At 60.0% G+C, this 13864-nt stretch overlaps 1 protein-coding gene across 5 annotated transcripts in view; it reads right to left on the reverse strand.

Annotated features, from left to right (window-relative positions):
• Nucleotides 1–13864, reverse strand: part of Iqsec1 (IQ motif and Sec7 domain ArfGEF 1) — a 192016-nt gene that overhangs the window by 42333 nt on the left and 135819 nt on the right. Inside the window, exon 1 of one of the 5 annotated variants that reach the window (XM_077106228.1) lies at nt 8216–8284. The exons of the other annotated variants lie outside the window; for them this stretch is intronic. The gene's annotated coding sequence lies outside the window, so the exon portion shown is untranslated. Of the gene's footprint in view, nt 1–8215; nt 8285–13864 lie in introns of those variants that run through there. 5 annotated transcript variants of the gene reach the window in all.

The following is a 13864-nucleotide window of genomic DNA, read 5'->3' on the forward strand; positions in this document are numbered from 1 at the left end:
AAGAAGTACAAATGGCCAGTAAGTACGCAAAAAGATGCTCAAGGTCACATCAAAGGCATGACACACTGCCACCCCATGTTCTAAGGAGGTGATGAGCCAAAACATGGGCAAAAGGACCTACACACAGAAGGTTCTAGAAGACCACCGGGCTGCCCTGCTCAAAGCCTGGTCCTTTCCCTCCTGCCACCCGCGACTCCTGGTATTGTTGGTCTGCCAAGCAGGACACAGGGGGAGCGAGGGGGCACACTCCGTAGGCCCCTGGCCACAGGGAGACCCTTCCCCGGGATCCCTCCTGACTTAAGTCCCTTTGTAAATCCCAGCTTGAACCACGCCACTAAGGCCAACCCGGCCAGCGGTGAGGCCCTGTCCAGGAGCACCTGGACAGTTTTCCTGTCCAAATGACTGAACTGCACAGACCTCACGTCCACCACGTGGGCACTTTGCTTTCTGAGTCTCACTTTCCTCAAAGTAGGCCTGGCGCATTAGCCATTTAACTGAGCAAGTACTAACCAGCACCTGCTCTTGACCTGCCTTCTGAGGCCCCAGTGGGAAGGCACTGCTGTGATGACCATCCCCTCGTGTGATGTTGTGACAGTGGGGGACAACCTGGAACTCTGTCTCGGGAAAGGCTCCAGTGATAGGGGCATTTGGGGCTGGGTCTTGAGGGACGAGTAGGAGTTCGTGTCTGGGGTCGCAGGATGCAAGAAGTCAGAGAGCCTTTAGTGCCACCATCCTGGGTCTCAGCCCTGAGTTGCTTGCTTTGGCCCATTTCTCGTGCCACAACCTAACTCTGTCCTCATCCTCCTGGGTTCTGACAACCTGATGTCCCCCACGGATTTCCTGTCTCCTGGGACAGGCATGTGGGACCCTTATCTCAGAGTTCTCAGGGTGACATCTGGTGGCTTCAAGTGGCTGACCTCAGGCCTATGTGGCCTGGTCCTGGGCCATCTCTCCACCTGCGGTCAAATTTAGTGTCCCCTCTCCTGGACGCCACGCCCCCTGGCCCTGCCCTCAGTCTTTTCATGTCACCAAGGAGTGGCACGGTCACTGCCAGGCAGGGCTGGGTGGGCACTCTTCCCCACAGCACCCCGGGCCTGCTCTAGGGCTTGTCACCCAGAGGGGACATGGCAGCTGGACACCTTAAAAGGTCTCTCCCGAGAGCCAAACCTCGCCCTGCCAGCTGTTGTACTTTAAATAAAGTTTTGTTGACACAGAGACACACCCGCCCCTTCCACATGCACAGCTTTCTCCCACCAAGCCTCCAGCACCTGTCCAGCCCGCCCAGAAAAAGTCACGTCTGCCATTGGAGGGCGTCGCATGTGGGGTCCAGCCACCTGGGGAAACCCCTGTCCACGCAGGAGGACCCCGGTGCCCTGAATATGCAAGAGCAGGCTCCAGATGCCACGGGGGACTGTGGGGGTTAAACAGATAGGGCTGGGCCAGATGGTCACTGCTTCAAAGGGCCCCAAGAGCGGACACTATTGGGAACAAATCCTAGGACTTCTTTAAAAAGTCACTGAACTTTAAAAAGTCAGTGGACTAGCCAGGCGCGGTGGCCCACGCCTGTCCTCCCAGCTGCTCAGGAGGCTGAGGCAGGAGGATCCTAAGTTGGAGGCCAGCCTCAGCAACTCAGTGAGAACCTGTCTCTAAACAGATAAAAAACAAAACAAAACAAGAGTCCATCTGCATATTAAATGGAATGTCAAAGTCAAGGGAATCTAGAAAAAATCTACAGAAAGAGTTGCAAGGCTGGCTGTCACAGCGCACCCCCTGGAGGCCACTGACTCTGGCCCAGAGCAGGGCTGACTACAAGAAAGCAACTGTCCCAGAATCTGCTGGCGGAGGGGGGGGGCATTGGGGATTGAACTCAGGGGCACTCTACCTCCAAGCCACATCCCCAGCCCTGCTCTGTGTTTAATTTGGGAACAGGGTCTCACGGAGTTGCTGGGGGCTTCAATTTTGCGGAGGCTGGCTTTGAACTCAGGATCCTCCTGCCTCAGCCTCCAGAGACCCCTGGATGACAGGCGTGTGCCACCGCGTCCGCCTTTACTTTTAAACAGTGAGTTCACAGCCAAGAACAGCCAGCAGAGGGGAGCCAGCCCAGGCCCTGGGGGCCCCTACTTAATGAATAGATGAATTCCTCCCAAGTGCGGGAGGCCTCTCTTTCAAAGGGAGGCCACTAAGTGCTCCTGAGACTCTGGCTACTTTTAAGTGGCTGATGCGCTCCCTCCGCAGTCTCTGTTGCGCTATTGATTTGAACAACACCTTCTCTGGTCCCAGAGGGCGGAAGGCCAGCCTGAGCCAACCCACGCAGGGGAGTAGAGGACAGTAGAGGACAGTAGAGGACAGTGTGAGGCCCAGTTCACCAAGTGCGCAGACCTGGACCTGGGGATGTGCATGTTCCCCAGCGCTCACCAACACCTGTCCCTACCTACCGTGTGTGGGGCAGCCCAGGGACCTCACCTGCATGTGGGCCCTGTCCCCTGTCCTTGTGGGGCTTGCTCATCCTCGCTGTCAGCCTTGTTCCCAGGAGTTCTACAAAGACACAGAGGCCCTGAAGCCCAGAGAGGGTAAGTCATTTGCCCTAAGACACACAGCATAAGGGATGGACCCAGAAATACCTCAGGTGGGCTCAAGTTTGGGCTCACTGTGCCCCATCGGTGCCTCTCAAAGTGGGGCCCTGGGCACGGCAGCAGCAATGGATGGGGGAGTCATCACAAATGGGGCTCCTGAGCCCTGGCGGCAGACACTTGCTGCAGTTTGGGGTCTCTGCTCTGTGCTAAGGCGGCCCATCCCCAGGACGGAGGGAGGAGCTGCGGAGAGGCAGAGGCTGCTGGCTGGGGGCGGCCAGGCAGGGAGGTCTTCCTGGAGGAGGTGATGCCCATCTTGACTTGGGGCCTGGTGGGGAGGCGCGTGGCTGAGGCTGGCCTCCAACCTTCGATCCTCCTGCGTCAGCCTCCAGAGCCCCTGGGATGACACGCATGCCCCCGTGCCCAGCAACCCTTTCTGTCCACGAGCCACGGTGACATGTGACATCCCCTCTGACCTCGGACTCCCACTGTGCACAAACTGGATGTTCCCTGGGAAAATAAATCAACAGGCCCCAAACGCCGCTGTGACACCCGCTTCTGTCCTGCTACCAGCGGAGGCCGCGGGGACGCTCCCTGCTGTCCTGCTCCAGGCTCCAATGAGCCGGGGAAGAGGACCCTGGTTACGTAAGGCCACCGAGCCAACGGGAGGGGCTTTCTACGTCCCCACGTGGACTCAAGTGTGAAAGAGAATCGCTGAACCAAGGAGGAGCTGCGGGGAGGAGGGAGGCCGGGGGAGGAGGGAGGCGGGGGAGGGGGGAGGCGGGGCTCCGCGGGGCACGGGCTGCGCATGCGCGGGGGCCCAGAGCTCCAGCTCAGCGCAGGGAGCATCAGACAGAAAAAGACAACAAGGTGACACACGTGGACCTGAAATCCCCCCAAACAGGGGCTCTGAACGGGACAGGGTGGGGACACTCAGGGACCACTGTGTACCTTTCTATATCTTTTCTCTGGTACCAGGGATGGAACCCAGGGCGCTCACTGCTGAGCCCCGTCCCAGCCCTTTTTATATTTGATTTACAGACAGGGCCTTGCTAAGTGGTGGAGGCTGGCCTCCAAGTCACGGTCCTCCTGCCTCAGCCTCCCCAGCCGCTGGAATGCCAGGCATGAGCCACCCCTCTTCTCTTTGGGGACAAGTGGAAGCTACTGCCCCACCAGGGTCCCTGCACTGAGGGTCTCAGGGGCCCCTGTGCTCCCAGAGGCCTTGAGGGGGACGCTGTTTCTTAGCCCATCAGGAAGCGGAGGCCCAGACCCGAGGACCGACCTGCTCAAGGCCACTCGGTAGGGCTGCCATCGATCCTGGCTGTCCCCGGGGACAGACATCCCGGCCCCTGGGAGCCAGAGCCAAGGGGCCCGGTACGCGCTGCTCCTGGGTCCCCTGGGCCCTGCGTCCCCTGGAGTGGGTCCCAGCCACAGTCCATAGGCAGTTCCCACAGTGACTGTGATTTCTGTGTTAAGAGCCAAGACATCAGGGTTGGGGACCCCGGAGAGCCAAGCGTCACCTGCAATCACAGGCGCCACAGTTGGCTGCATTATGATTATGGCCTAGCTAAGGGGGCTTTGCCCCACGCCCCACGCGGCCAGGGCCAACGCAGCTTGGGGGCCTCCTGCCCAACAGGCTCCTCTTCTCTCCCACAAGGGGCCTGGCCCTGGCTCCCAGGCTCTGTGGACCTGTGCAGGAGCCACCGTCGGGGGACAGGCACTAATGATTGACCGTGGGGTGACAGAAGCCACCCTAGTGCAGCCCACCCCCGTCCCCAGGAGAGGCCCGTCCAGGACAGTTCCAAGACAGCAGCCACCTTCCAGAACATTGCCTCTTGCTTTAGTAGCCACCTGGTTACATGTTGCTTGCCATCGGGGGCCCATCTCCACCCCTTGGCTTCTGTTAGTGACCACAGGCCTCCCAGGGACAGGGACAGAGTCCCTGAAAGCTGGTCAGGTGATCCACTTCCCCTGGGGACTGACCATGCAGAGGACTCTCTAAAAGAGGCTCAAACTCACTCGCTGACTTTTCCTGTTCTTTTCTTTTTGGGGTACCAGGGGTGGAACCCAGGGACGCTTAAGCCCTGAGCCCCGTCCCCAGCCCTTGTTACACTGTACTTTCAGACAGGGCCTCACTGAGTGGCTTAGGGCCTCACTAACTTGCTGAGGCTGGCCTCCAACTTTCGATCCTCCTGCCTCAGCCTCCTGAGCCACTGGGGTGACAGGCCTGCACCTCCACGCCTGGCTTCTTCTTTAAATATAGGCCAGCGGCTCTCAAGCCTTTTGGTCTCAGAATCTCTTCATGCTCTTTATTGAGGACACCAAAATGGCCTGTGGGGGTCACAGCTATTGATATTCACTGCATTGAGAAACTGAAAGTGACAGATCCTTTTAGCACAGAGATACACAAGCACCACTCCATGAACCAACACACTGCAGAGCTTCCAGAACATTCCACCATATGCCTGAGAAAGAGCTTCCAGAACATTCCACCATATGCCTGAGAGAGAGCTTCCAGAACATTCTACCATATGCCTGAGAGCTTCTATAATAATAAATCGTGAAAAAAATAAATGAAAATTAAAAAAGAGACACTGCTGGGGTTCTGTGCTGGTTTTCCTGATTCTCCGGCCTCAGGGGCCCTGACCACGGTCACCAACTCCACCAAGGGGTGGCCCCGGCCTCCCTGGGGTGCCCAGGGGTGAAGGGCGCGGCCCCTGGGGTCCTCTGTCACACAGGAGCCCATTCTCAGGACGCCCCAGCTGTGGGGCAGGGAGGTGACGGCCAGCATCTCCCTCTCAGAGGCAGAGCGCGGCTCTGAATCTAGATGCTCCAGCCCCCAGGCCCCAGGTCCCCACCCGGGCTGTCCCCAGGTCAGGCTGGTGGCAAATTTAGATCGGCTTAAGCAGCTCAGGGCACAGCTGGCCCGGCAGCTCTGGAGGGGATGAGAGACAGGCGGTGACAACTGAGCGGCCCCCAGCTTGGGAGTGGGTGAGGGGCTGTCCCTGTCCCCACCCCCAGGAGCCTGCTCCTGCGGCTCAGCCCACCCACGCAGCCCGGGCTGGCGCCACCTGTCGCCCTGCTGGGGAACTGCAGCCTGGAGAGGAGCCCAGGGGCTTGGCCAGGCCTGGCACTGGGCAGGGGGCAGCCTTGAACCCCAGGCCGCCCTCACCGCCTGCTCGGGGCACAGTGGAGGTTACTCTGACGCTTCCTGAGACGCTGGGGACCTGTCCAGGTGGGGGTGACGCTGTCACCACTCGGCCTAGGCCCCAGCTCGCTCTGCCTTAGGTGCTTGGCAAATATCAGCACATGAATTATGTCACCCCACGGTGAGTCCTGTCCCTAATCAGTGTCACAAACGCAGCTTTCGGAGTTTTGGGGATAGCAGGGACTGAACTCAGGGCTGCTCACCTCTGAGCCCTGTCCCCAGCCCTTTTTAGTTTCTTTTAAGAGGCAGAGTCTCGCTGAGTTGCCCAGGGCCTTGCTAAGTGGCTGAGGCTGGCCTCCAACTGGTGATCCTCCTGCCTCAGCCTCCCGAGCTGCGGGGATGACAGGCCTGCCCACGGCACCCCGTGAGATAAGCACATTGTAAAGTTGAGTTCTGGGGGATGGTAACAGATGACCAAAGGGAGGGAGTGCACCTACACAGAGGTGCCCTGGGCAGGGGGGACAGCCAGACGAAGATGAGAGGTGGGCCCAGGTCTGCTCTGAGCCAGGCCGATCTATAGCCCAGAAAGCTGGGCACATGGTCCAGTTCTCCTGGGGGCTGACCATGTGGAGGAGTCCCTAACTCAAGAGGCTGAAACAGACTGTAACGGGGACAGTGTCTGGGATCCCCACTGCTGGGACCCCTATGGGACTGTCCCTGGAGGAAGATTCTAGAAAACTAAGCCCAGGAAGACCACAGAGACCCTGTGTCCTGGCACCTGAGCTTTGTGGGCACAGTCGGGGCTTGTTCCTCCAGGGACATGCAGGGACCCAGCGTGGGAATCTGACAAAGGCGCCCTCTTCTGATGGAGCCAGCTCCGGGGCCAGACAAGGCAGGAATGGCGTTCTGTCTCTGCCAGCTGCTCTTGTGCAGTGCACAACCCAAACATCTGTACACGGGCAACACCTGAAGCTTTGCTACTGGACGATTGTGATCCTCCTGCCTCGGCCTCCCGAGCCACCGGGAGGACAGGGCTGAAGCAATGTGATTTTTAAGGCCGACAAAACCCCAATCCCACATCACAGGCCATTAGGAGCGACATCATTTGCTCAGGTCCTCACGCAGACAGACAGACTCTCTGCCCTCTCAGAGGTGGCCACACGCCCTGGCCTCCCACACGGAGTCGGGAGCCAAAGCTGGCTCAAGGTCCCGCAGCCAGGCCAGGCCGAGCCCGGTCCCCGGCTCCACCCCCACGGCAGACCCAGATTGCTGGGGCCGGGGCCGGGGGCTGGTGTCTGGCTTGAGCCTCTGGGCACAGAGGGGCCCTTCTTTGCTGTCCAAGAGTCCCTCCTGTTTGTCCGGTGCCAGGCTGCAGCCTGCCCCATCCTGCTGACGGGGACAATCTGGTGCCAGCGTCCACAAATATGTGTGCTCTCCAGAGGGAGGGGGAGGCGTGGGTTCCCGCTCAGAGCGGGGGACACAGGACAGAAGGAGCAGAGCCAGCAATGGGGGGGGGGTCATGAAAATATGTCTGGGGGGGGGTGACAGATGGATAGATATAGCCAGGCGCGGTGGCTCTCATCTGTCATCCCAGCGGCTCAGGAGGCTGAGGCAGGAGGATCATGAGGTGGAGGCCAGCCTCAGCCACTCAGTGAGACCCTGTCTCTAAATAAAATCTAAAAAGGGCTGGGGACGGGGCTCGGGGGTTAGGCACCCTGGGTTCAGTCCCTGGTGCAAAAACAAGGCAAAACTGAACGTAGCTGTTTCTAGCCAAATGTCCCCGCCCCAAAGGTGGCTCCCGTTTGCTCCGGGGACGGTGAGGGGACATGTGCAGTCTTCACTGTCCTGACCCCTTCCCACAGGGCTGTGTCCTCAGCAGTGGGAAAGGCACAGACAGAGCCACAGGAGAACAGGAAAGGGACCTGGACGTCCACCTTCCCCATGACAACACAAGCCACCGCCCCTTGTCCTGACTCCTCTTGGGGCCTTCCACCCTCTGGCTCCAGAGGGAATGTGCCTTGTCACACACCCACAGAAGCCCCGGGGCAGGGACAGAGCCTCAGCCTGGGCGGGGGCTTGGAGGGGACCTGGTTGCACCTTGAGCCATCATAGGCCCTCCCTGACCCTCAGTTTCTTCATCTATGAAATGGGCGGCTGCGCCTCCTCTGCACAACAGGAGGAAAGAGGAGGCCCGAGGTGCCCAGCCCCAGGACGGTCCCTGCTCAGCCATTCTTGTCCCTGGTTTCAGGCCTGAGCCTGGCACGGGGCTGGGGGACGGCGACCCTGACCACACCAGGCCTGGGCCAGTGCCCAGGGTGGTGAGGAGGCTGGAAGCCGGAGGTTCACCTAATGCTGGCAATGGCCACCCGCCCCCTGGACACCAGAGGGGACCGGAGTCCCTGGGTGGCGCTGCTGGGAACCGGCAGGACAGCTCCGGCGGGGACACGGGGTGGCCCAGGTCCTGGCGGCCAGGTTGGGGACGCCAGCCCTCCCTTACCTCGGTCCTGCGGGCGAGGCCGCGTCCTCCTGCGGCCCTGTCCCTGTCCCTGCTCCCTGGTCCCTCCCAGCCGCACAGCCGCTGGCTGGTCCGGGTCACAAACCCTGAGCCCGGCTTAATCCGCCCGAGCCCGAGCCGGACACGTGACCGTCCCCACCGACCTGCTGGGCAGGAGCCAGGGCTGGGCGGGGCCCGCAGGCCGTCCCTGTCACCCACTCCCCGGGGGCGCCCGGCCTGGCCTGCAGGGTGTGGACACAGGCTAGGGGACGCGCAGAGGAGGGGAAAGGACGCACTGGTCCCCAATGGTGCTGGGTCACCTGGGTTATGGGGGACGGGTGCAGGGACAAAAGGGACCTCTTTCCTTTCACAATGCAGATGAGCCCCAGGTGGGCCAGCGTCTCCTGGGGACAGGCGGGGACCTGCAGGGCCAGGGGGCAGGGAGTCCCCTCTTTATTTAATTAATTTATTATTATTATTATTTGCTCCTGGGAATTGAACCCAGGGGCCCTCGACCCCTGAGCCCTGTCCCCAGCCCTTTGTATATTTTATTTAGAGACAGGGTCTCGCTGAGTTGCTTAGGGCTTTGCCAAGTTGCTGAGGCTGGCCTCCACCTTGCGATCCTCCTGCCTCAGCCTCCTGAGCTGTTGGGATTATAGGTGGAGGCTGGGGATGAATTTCTTGAAACACACAATGTCACTAACAGAGTGGACGGTGGGTGGCGGGTGACGGGTGACTTTAAGAACTCTGAAACCCTGAAGTCCATCCCAAGACCCCAGTGTGCAGGAAAAGCAAGCCTGGTGCAGGGACAGCCCTGAACGGCTCTTTACCACAGGGGACATCTGAATGGCCAACAAACGCGTCTGCACACCCCAAAACGCCCCACTAAACTCACCAGGCGGCTCTGTCACACACCCACCAGGAGCACCCAACAACCAGGAGGGGCCCTGGGGCACGGGAGGCAGAGGCCCAGCGCTTTGTGAATTGGGACGTATACATATTGACCACCAAGGTCGATGCCCTAGAGAAGTCACGCCACGTGTCTGGGGACACTCATTCAAAACCAATAGCTCCAAACTGAAAGCAGGAGACGGGGAGGTGGCCTACGGACACCGTGGAGTACAGGGTGCGGGGCGCACGCTTGTGACCCCAGCAGCTCGGGAGGCTGGGGCAGGAGGATCGCAAGTTGGAGGCCAGCCTCAGTAACTCAGCGGGACCCTGTCTCTAAACAAAACATAACAAGGGCTGGGGACAGGGCTCAGGGGTTAAATGCTCCTGGGCTCCTTCCCTGGGATCAAAACAAACAAAAGAACAACAACTGGTTTCAAAGGCCCAAAGACAGCCACTCACACAGGTGACCCTGTGGCCACCCGTCCAGCCTGCCTGGCCTGCACAGCCTGCGCCTATTTATAGACAGCTCGAAAATGAGAAAACCAAGGTCACATGGAAAGGAGTCGCCCCACAGCAGGGGGGATGGATGAGCAAGGACCAAGGATGGGGCTCTCATGGAGTCGGGCTCGCCGAGACAGAGACACTTCGAGGTGTGACAGGCGCGTCCCTGCCACGGTCAGCCTCTGGACCTGGGTGTGACCGCATGCACGCTCCCATCTTTTATCAGCACCTTTCCACTTTCTGTGGCCATTATGAGTGTCACAACCTTTCAACTGGTGACCGCTCAGCCATCAGGCCATTATCTCTGAGCTGGAAGAGCTCATGGCACAGATAAGAAATGAGAATCAGAGACGGCAAGGAATTGACCCAAGGCTGCACAGCAAGTCAGAGGTCAGCAGGGCCAGGACTAGAATCCGGGTCTTGTGGAGCCCAAACCAGGGGTCTCTTTTTTTTTCCGGAAGGGTCCTGTCACTGAAAATCCCATGTCACACCAACGGGGACAGATTCGTCCTTGTGACGCTTCTCAGTCTGTGACATCTCTTCTTAGTCGCCTGTTTGTCCCCACACTCAGGAAAGCTCTGGGAGGGTCAGGTGGGAGTCTGTGTGCCCCGATGGTCACCCCCAAACTGAAAATGAACCAGGGACGTGACGTATACTCCGTCATCTCTGGGTGGAGCCGACATTTCTATTTGGACTTTGAGGTCCTAGAAATCCTTGGCGGCTCCTCTGATGTCCCCAAGGAAAGAAATGAAAAACAATCTGCAGGAAGCTGACGTCCCTGCACAGAATGACCTTCTGGTGGCCTCAGGGGGTCGGTGCTATCCTGACAGCATGTTTTCTTTCTTTTCTTTGTTAGTTCCAGGGATTGGACCCAAGGACCCTTAACCCCTGAGCCCCGTCCCCAGCCCTGTTTTGTGTTTTATTTAGAGACAGGGTCTCGCTGAGTTGCTCAGGGCCTCGCTCAGTGGCTGAGGCTGGCCTCCAACTTGCGATCCTCCTGCCTCAGCCTCCTGAGCTGCTGGGATTATAGGCGTGCACCCTGCACTGGGTTCATGACCCCATTTTAAAGAGGAGAAGACTGAGGGTCAGGGAGGCCCTGTGATTCATCTAAAGTCCTGTGCAAAGTTGGGAAGTTGAGAAGTGGCATTTGAACTCAGTCTAGCTGCAGACCAGGCGGGGAGTGGGGGCACTGGCTGCTGGTGGCTATTAATGCCTGAGCTCCCCTCCCCCTGTCCCACTGCCCCCAACCCCTTATGGTGCCGGTTTTGACTTAAGGACCTTCCTGGTCTCTAGGGGTTGGGGCAGATGTTAGGTCCTGGGAGACAAAGTCCTGGGACCTCCAGCTCCCAGAGGGGAGGGGCTGTGCCTCCCTCCTGCCTCAATTTCTGCCCACCCCTGAGGCCTCTGGAGGAGCCAGACTGACCCAGCTGGGCATCTGGATGAGTACGCCATGGAATGTTCCAGAAAGCCCAGGCCTGGCTTTGTCCAGACAAACACCCCACGTAGCATTTCCCCACCCCCAGGACAATCCAGAGCCTTCCAGCAAGTCCCCAGATGACTGGAAAGTGTAAAATGCAAAAGAAATCACGGGCCCTGGGGCTTGGAGCCGAAATGGGCATGAGAGTCCCCACGGACCCGGACCTGGTCACTCTGCGTGGTCACTCTCTAAGGCAGCCCGACTCTTGCTTGGATTCAAGTTCAAAGCATAACCCAGACTTAACCAGCCCCCAGCCACCCAGCGTCCTGCCCTCGGGGAGTCTAGCAGGGGGGTGACGACAGGAGTGGACACTGGGTGTCCCTGCACACAGGGAGCGACATGCAGGGCTCACAGCCAACATGCAGGGCTCACAGCTGGCCAGTCCCCGAGTCAGGCTGGCCGACCCTGCGCCTCGGGATTTGTGGGCGTCAGCTGGATGCTGGGTCCCCCAAGAATGTCCCCACACAGTGACACAGGGCCGGGGCTGCAGAGCCACCAACTAACCGTGACTGGGTCCCCCACAGGGGCGGTGGGAGGGGCAGTGCTGGACAGGAGCTGTGGCCTGGGAGGTGACATCACTGTTTGAACATGAACTTTTCCAGAACCATCCTGCTAGCTAACGGGTGGGCCTGTGGCTTGCAGATGAAGGGGTGACACGTGTGACAGCCCTGGGACTGCGTCCCCAGGAGCAGGGGCTAAGTGTGCGGCTGGGTTGGAACTGCAATCTGGTGGATCCGAAAATCAGACGGCAGGCCAGGAGCCTGAGAACGAGGCTGGCACGGGCGCCCTTCCCAGGTGGCATCAGCTGGGGTACCCAGGGCTGGAGGTTCCGGAGGATGAGTGGCTCTGGGGGTCTAAAGTCAGGGCCTGCACACGACTCTCTCATTCAGTGATCTGGCTACTCAAAGCGAACTCTGACCAGGGCATAGGGTGGCACCTGCCTGTGATCCCAGCGGCTCAGGAGGCTGAGGCAGGAGGATCGCAAGGTGGAGGCCAGCCTCAGCCACTTATGAGGCGCTAAGCAACTCAATGAGACCCTGTCTCTAAATAAAATAGAAAAAGGGCTGGGGACGGGGCTCAGGGGTTGGGGGTCCCTGGGTTCAATCCATAAAAGAGGAAGGAAGGGGGGCAGGAAGGGAGGGAGGAGCGAGCAAACTTTCAAAAAGAAAGGACACGGATGACAGTGGTCAAGAACGGAGGGAAGAGTTGTCAGGTGACGAGGTGGGGGTGGGGTGCCTTCCTGCAGGAGCCAGGACAGGGCCAGGTGCTCCAGGGTCAGGCGGGGTCATCAGAAGACCCTGTATCCCGAGTCACTGCACGACAGTAAAGAACGCTAACTCGGAGCTGCGCTGGTGTGTGGGACCCCAGGTCACAGGGACCTCACCGACAGGGTGGCCTTCACCCAAGCTCATCCACCCAGGAAAGAAGAACCCCCACTGTCCACCCCCCACACCCCCATGACGAAGGAGCAGGACGGAGCGAGGCATCTGGTCGACCCTCCCACCAGAGGTCAAGTGCAGCAGCTCAGCTTGAACGCCGGCTGTCCCCAGATCAAAGGGGCCCACATTCTCCCCTCCCAGCAGGGCTTAGAGCTCACCAGTGTCCCCTCACTCCCATGGGTGACTAGGAACACCAAAGGCCCCAAGGGTCCCAGTTCTTCTGGTGTGGCCTTGGCCCTCCCCTCTGGACAACCTGGAAGGGTGGGAAGGGGTCAAAGCGGTCGCCATGGGGACATGAGGCGTGGGGCAGGCCAGGTTGGCTGGAAGGGCCCGGCTGGCTGCCACCGGCCCTTTAAGGAGCTTTGGACACAAGTGTCAACTCCAAGTCATGAGACCCGAGATTACTGAATGTTTGCAAACCGGGCAGGAGCCAGGGCCCCTGCAGAGGGGAGCCAGCGCCCGTCTCCTGCTGCCTCTTCAGGGGCCTCTGTGGGGGTACGGGGGTCCCCAGGCAGCAGCTCACAGGAATGACGGGGTCCTGGAGGACAGGGGATAGGCCCGCAACCCAGAGCCCTGTGACCTTGGACGTGCTCTTGGCGCTGGCCAGCTCCTGGCTGCAGGATGCTGTCTCCTGCAGGATCCTCCACAGCTGGGCTGGGGCATGTGGCACCCGGGCCACCTCTGCCTTACCTTTTCCTGCCTGGGGAGGGGGCTGGGGGCTGGGCCCATCTCCCGCCCTCCCTGCAGGGGGTTCTGGGCTGGCGCTGGGGGTCGGAGCTCCTGTCACCAGCAGGTACCAAGGCCTGGGCACAATACAGGGCAGGGGAGGTTGACCAGAAGACCAATCTATGTCACCTCCATTCAGACTCCTTCAAAGGGGGCTGCCCAGGCCCGCGGTTGGTGGACACTGACCACAGAATAGGGTAGGACCCCAGCTGAGCACCCACCAGGGTCGCCTCTCAGAGCCCAGCAAGAGCTTCCCAGCAGCCCCTGGGGCATGCCCAGCGCCACACAGCTGGCCAGGCAGGGCCCCTCTGTCCTTGGGAGCCTCTGGTTTGGCCAGGGCCAGGGGGAGGGGACACCCACTATCATCTTTCTGCTCCGTTTGCTCCAGGAACTGATCAGCTGTGACCATGGACAGCTCGGCCATTTACAATGGCAATTCCTGGCAGGAACATGGAACGAGGTCCCCAGGGCGGGCCCTAGGGGGACAGGGGAAGCCAAGACTCCCAGCTGCCCACTCCTGGCTGCCCCTGCGCCCACCAGGGGCAGCCCACGCTGCTCAGGGTGAAGGGGCTGCCCCTCTAAAGCCCTGGCCTAGGAGGGTCCCCTCCTTGGGGACAG

The sequence above is a fragment of the Callospermophilus lateralis genome, chromosome 20 (genome assembly GCF_048772815.1).
Source record: "Callospermophilus lateralis isolate mCalLat2 chromosome 20, mCalLat2.hap1, whole genome shotgun sequence".
In the NCBI taxonomy this organism is placed as follows: Eukaryota; Metazoa; Chordata; class Mammalia; order Rodentia; family Sciuridae; genus Callospermophilus; species Callospermophilus lateralis.